Source organism: Syzygium oleosum, unplaced genomic scaffold (assembly GCF_021117445.2).
Source record: "Syzygium oleosum isolate NSW1041296 unplaced genomic scaffold, Sole_v2.1 Sole_v2.22, whole genome shotgun sequence".
Lineage (NCBI taxonomy): Eukaryota > Viridiplantae > Streptophyta > Magnoliopsida > Myrtales > Myrtaceae > Syzygium > Syzygium oleosum.
Genome location: NW_026607506.1, coordinates 6,154,184 through 6,160,992, shown reverse-complemented (window position 1 = coordinate 6,160,992; position 6,809 = coordinate 6,154,184).

The following is a 6,809-nucleotide window of genomic DNA, read 5'->3' as shown; positions in this document are numbered from 1 at the left end:
TCTTTGTTTGAGAAAATCTTCCACTTTTGTGTTCACAGATTCTTCTCTTGCCATCTGCATGTTTTTTAATGAGAACTGCTGCCCACTACTTGTCACTGGCATCAATATGAAGAATTCTCTTGCCATAAGAGGGAATTTGTAGTGGGGGCAAAGATTGTAACAGTAACAACCTGAATTTCCATAAATTTGAATCTCGAAAGAGTATATAAATTAAGTCCACTTCAATTCTCCGATAAATAACTAACTTATTTTCGATTGAACAAATAATTTAACCTCAAGTAATATACATCAAAATATTCTGTATAGAAACCCGTCTCCACTTTCTCTGTACACTTTGGTCCAAACCTTACAAGTGATCTTCGGAAGCGTTAAATTAAAAGCTCACGAACTCCTGAACTACGGATCGGCAACCTTGTCCATCAGCATGCCATCGCTGTCGCAACACAGGGGACCATCGTAAACCTTCAGCGTTCCAACTAACTCACCACTAATATTCTAATACGTGGAAGTACACTTTAGTATAAACTACTAACAATTCTAATATAATCTCATCTTGATATCACAATCAAAATAAAGGGAAGCTCCAAAAAGCGGTGACGACGGGGATCCATCCTACATATCTGAAAAATAAAGGAGTGAGTCGAAGCCCAGTAAATGAAATCTCTAAGTCTAAGGTAGGAGATTCATCTTATCACTCAACCTGGTACCAACAAACAACGTGCGTGCGAAATAATCATATTGACTAATGCAAAAGTAAATACACTATCTTTACTATCATGATATACCAATGGAAACAATTAAAAACATTGCATAAGATCATTCACTCAAATGTAAACAGATGGCATATTATCTCATGATGCGAAGATACCACATAGTAGATCACCAATATACACAGGTGAGTTCATATTCATCACTGGCCAAAACCATCTTGATTCACGAGGCATCTTGACTAACGAGGCATCGTTACCATCAACTCATGAGGGACGGAATCATTCATACCCTTTGCCACGCCTCGGCCCATTCATCACGGGTGTCCTCTTCATTACTGAGGATAAATATATCATTATACATCCACATGATTATAGTCATTTCTTAACATCATATCATAACAAAGCCATATCATACCATGACTACACGAGTCATGTCATCATAGAATTTCATATCATCTCAATCTTGTAAGGAACCGTTCCATACGGTAAAACATTTTGCTAACTTCAGAGTCTCATCCATATACTCATACAAGGAAATTCGCTCGGTGGCGAATAGGCCGTGGCAAAGGTCTTAATCACGTGGCATCATGCATATATATTTCATAATAGCATAACAATCGCCACGTACATTTCATCATTTGCCATGTCTCATGCAATTAATGATAATAATTAATTGCATGTATTTCAACACATATATCATCACTCTTTCCATGCTAAGCCATCATCATTTAACTTGCAAATCATATGCTATTCATGGCACAACCATCATCCAATATATTTCAACTTAACGTGCAAGCCATATCAACATCAAATATGCCACAAAAGTTTGTTTATATTTTCGGTATAACCGTGGCATTCAAACAATTACTTATTTTCAACGTATAAGACTTCATTATCTTTTTACCATACCAACACCATAAAATTCTTGATTCTGTGATCAGCTCATTACAACATCAATATTAGCAATTAAGCCCCCAAACTTTGTGAATTTACAATTGTGCCCCTATACTCCTAAAATTAATAAATTAGTCAAATTTCGAATTAATTTATCCATTAAAACATCTTAAGGTTCTGTTTCCATCACAGCTTCTGGAATTTCCAATATTTTCATATTGGTCCTCATTTTTCATAAAATTACGATTTTGCCCCCGAACTTTCAAAAATTACAATTTAGTCCTTTTTCCGAAATAAATTAACCATTAAAATAATCCCAAGATTCTAATTCGATGGCTAGTCCTCAGAATATCTAATATCTGCAAATTCGTCCTCAATTTTAGTGAAATTATAATTTTTCCCCTAAACTTTCAAAAATTGCATAATTGGACACTTTGTCTAGATTAAGCACTTAATCAAAAATAACTTAACCACCTAACAATATAAGATTCCTCATGCTGTAATTAGTCCCCAGAACTTCCATTACTTACAAATTCGTCCTTCAACTTGATGAAATTACGAATTTACCCCTAAGGCTTCTAAACTCATTTTCTTGACCCGGTTTGATTTCCTCTAATTAATCTTACTTAATAATTCACTAATTAATACTAAAACTCATAAAATAATCATATTAACAGCACCCTCTCACTTCTGTAAATTTTTTAAATTCGTTCATAATTATCAAAAATTACCAATATACCCTTCTCATCCCTAGCTTTAACCTTTTCACATCTTTCTCATTCAAGATGCAACAAAACATACTTGTAACCTCTCCAAGATATTCTAGGCATGTAGAGAACTTTATAATTCAAGCTCCACAATCACAATAGTGTAACGTGCAATTATTGAAATTCAATCAAACATAGAATAGAATCTAGAACATTTAAACAAACAATCAAACAACCAAGTTCAAGAGTACCAAGTAGATCAATCTAACTTAGCACCTAGATATTTTCACTTACTTTGAATGAAAGACTTGAATAATTCAAATCCTCAACGATCTTGTCAGATGCTTGATAGTCGGAGATTAAAAACTTAGAATAACACAAATTGGATAATCTTGGAAGCTTGGATGAAAATGGAGTTAGAGCTTTGTTTGGTTTGGAAGAGAGTACAATAGAAAATTGAAGCTTGAAGATGGAGAAGATGAAGTTCACGCTCAAGAGGAAGGGTTGCTATCTTATCTCTTCTCTTCCACTTTCATTATTGAGGCCTTAATTAATAGCTAGAGTCAAAATTAATAATAGAATACTAACTAGAGTTATTGGTAGATATAAAGTTACCATGGTTAAAAATAATATGTCATGCATGAAGTCAACGTGAGCTAAATTAAAATGGTTTAATAAAAATATACGGTAAATAATAGGTGAAAATAGATAAGCAAATCGTATTTTGTTTGAAATGCCGATTGATCCAAATTATTCCGAGTCCACTAATATTATTATTAAAAGCATAAAACAATGGGAATACTTAAACTCAATAAAATCTTAAAAAATTGAAAATTATTCGATACTTATTCAGGAGCGTATCGGTCTCTATTGACAATTTTACTAAACTAGTCACATTTCGTTCAATAATTCGTACTAACTTAATACCTTGAGTATTATAAACCACGAAAAAAATTGCGGATGTCACAGTAACTTCTATTTAAGTGACTGAACTGCTTTGGTTTATGAGGATCTCCAAGGAGGTGGATCTTTCTTTAACATTTTCTGCAAAGGATGTGTATACCCGGTGATCTTGGGAATAAAGTCTCTCAAATAATTGACAATTCCAAGAAATTGCTGGACTTGTTTATGAGAAAGATCTTCATTTGGAAACTTGAATAGTTCCTTTGTAATATGGTCACTAGGTTGAAAAGCACCATCTTTGAGTTGCATGCCTAAAAATTCTATCTCTGTTTGGGCAACCTTCATCTTCTTCTATGAGAGAATGATGCCATCTTGTTTAACTATGTCGACAAACTGAGAGAGAAGGTTGTAGTGAGATGTCTTATCCTCACTATAAAATAGGATGTCATCTCTGTAAATCAAAGAATTTGAACTAATGTGGTAGAAAATTCTGCACATGACTTGAAAAATCGAAAGAGCTGTTTCAGTCCAAAGGGAAGGACTTTCCATCGGAAGTGTTGTCTTGAGATGCAAAAGCCAGATGAATTCCTAGCTGCCAGAATCCTGCCTTCAAGTCGAATTTGGAATGGACCTTTGCATTGGACAGACTAGAGAATAGGGCTTTCCTATTAGGCAAAGGAAACTTGTCATCTAGAAAGAACAAGTTTAAAGGCTAGTAGTTGATAACCAATCTCTTTTTTCCACGAACTTGCTCAACACGTTTCTCCACATAAAAAGCTTCGCATTGCCATTGGGAATTTGTGGGCTCAATCAGACCTTGTTGGACTAAGTCGTCGCATTCCGTTCGAGTGAGCTGGAGATCTGCAGGGTTCATCTCTGTGTGGTTCGTTTTGATAGGATTTATATCCCCATTCTTCTTGAAGGGCAACTTAATGAAGAAGTCTTCATTTTTCCACAAAGGGTGCTGACATTTGATGAGAAATTCTGTATGAGTTTCAGCACATGATTCCAAGAGAAGTTGAAGTATGGGACCCAAGTGTTGTGGCCGGATGAGATAGAGTCTCTTAGTTTCCACAAACTCTCGAAAGTGAGAGTAAAATTTCAAACCATTTGGCAAGATTTTAAGACTAGGAAGCCAGGTCAGAATGTCCTAGCCAATGATATAGTCTCGGTTAGGAGATGGTGAACCGAGAACTCTGGAGACAATGGAGCAATGTGGGAAGATTTCAAACCATATGTGGGATTCAAATGGGTTTGCTTTTACTTTGGTGGCAAATGTGTTCCTTGAGGTAGAGGTAAAATATCTGATGTGACGTTCCCAATATTCATCAGGGAGAAGCTTAGGGCCAAGAATGGATGAATCTGCAATGGTATCCATGAGTGCTATTAAGAAATAGGTTTAGCATATTTGGATGGGAAGATTTGAAAATGAACATATGGTTTGAAAGAAAGGGGGTTTTTCTTGGACATATGGATTGATCGGGTTGTTGGTGGTTGGGATAGAGATGAATCTTCAAAGAAAAACCTTCCATCACATGAGGAGTCTAATTCCTCATCGCCGGTGTCTAAAAAAGAGAGCTTCAAGATCATCTTCTTCAATAAAGATTCCAGTCCTGTGGTGAATGGAATCCACAAGATTCATGCTCATTTTCTTTGCCTTAGAACAATTTTTTGCAATATGTCCTTTTCCCCCACATATAAAACATCTATCTTTTTTCCTTTTGCCATCACCTCTCGTACTGTTGCGCCACTTACTCTTGCGAAGGAACTTCCATTTGCCCTTCTTTATATGATGGATGGAAAATTTTCTGAAATGTTTATTTTCCTTGGTTGAACAGTCACAAGAATCTTTATGCCCACATTTCATTTTAAGTCCTGATTTCTTGCGGGCCTTATCAAACATCCGATTGTTTTCTATGAATTCTTTGAATGCCTTTTTGTAGAGACACAATTCATCAAGGCAATATGGATAGCCTTCTGAATTTCTCCGCAAGAGGCACCTGAAGTGCGCCGATTACGATTTTGGAAGTATTTGTCCACCGTGTTAGAGATCTATGAAGGGATGGATGCTAGGAAGACTGACTTAAGGTTAGGATCTCCACCGAGGGCATAATACAACTTCATCATCTCTTGGAAGTGTCGATTTTAATCATTCCTCTTATAAGAACAGCATTTACGCTCAAAGAACTCTTTTCCCTTTTGTTCAAGGAGATCTTCGGAACTTACTATGAAAAACGAATGCATTATGCGAACGACTTGGTCAAAACCTTGAGCTAGGAAAGTGTTTTGATCTGATGAAGGAAGTATTAGCCACCAATCTAGTAAACTGCTTATAAACCTGGCAATAAATTCTAAGAGTATGTAGAACTGATCATTATTTGGGTCGGTTGCCTTTGCATTCACCTATGCATAAAACTCTTGCAGTCTACCATGCCATTTGTGATAAGGGATATCATCAAGTGTAAAGGTAAGGCCACCAATAATTTTGTTTTATGGAGCTGCATCCAAGATAGTAGTCTCAAGGACATCCTCGTCTTCTGGTTGCATCATGAAGCTAATAGGAGCTTCTTGTATTATAGGAGCATTCATACAAGCAACTTCTTCAGAAGATGTTATTGCTGTGTTCTTTTCAATTTCAGATCCAAAAGATTTTTCAATTTGTGATTTTTCTTCGCCAGCCATGAGGATGGTAGGGTCAACTTGTCACCTGAGGAAACACTCAAGTAGATTCGACATCTTATGTGAAGTTTGATGCTCAACATGATTGGAATCCGAGTCAGAATCTGAAAGGATTGGAGAATATTCTGCTTGTTTTGCTTTCGCCGATTTAGCCTTTTTGGCCAAAAATCTATCCCTAATTGCTCTTACGTCGTGTCTTCGAACAAGAGGAAGCTGGGACATCCTAGAAAGGAAGTTGGAATATAGTGAATACTTTAATGTGTTTCCGCATGCATAATAATTAATGAGTAATAACCAGAAAAGACATGTGCCGCGTGTAGCGTTCTAGGGCGTCACAAAGGCTGTATTTGTTCATCGGGATATCAAGTCAGATAAGATAGGACAACAAGTTCTCGTAGATTTCTCATACCTAATATTCTGTTTGGTAGGATAAAATAACCACTAAAATTGGAAAAGATACAAAATATATATAAAAAAAACTCCAAAAAGATATCGAAAAAAAGAATATAAGATAAAGAAAAACAATACTATGAGCTACCACCGTTGGCTACTGCCGTAGTGGTCACCAGTGTTGAAGCACCACCATGTTGGTGGTTGCCTTTGTTGTGGTGGTCATTTCAGGCCACCACGCCAAAGGAAAAGAAGTTAAGCAAAGATGGACGAAAGGGAGAAAGAGCATGAGAGGAATGACCACGCCCTATCAATCACGGAGCGCTCCCCCCCCCCCCCTCCCCCCGGGCGGTCACCTGAGGACGGTGACATGGCATGGTGCTTGCACGAAGTTAGATATGCTCGACTAAGAGTTCTTTGAGATCAAATTTTCATGGCGAATTCATATATCGGTGGTCACGGACATATGTGACACCGTACGGTGATCATCAAAGAGCGACGACCGTAGGGCAGTTATTGACAGAGG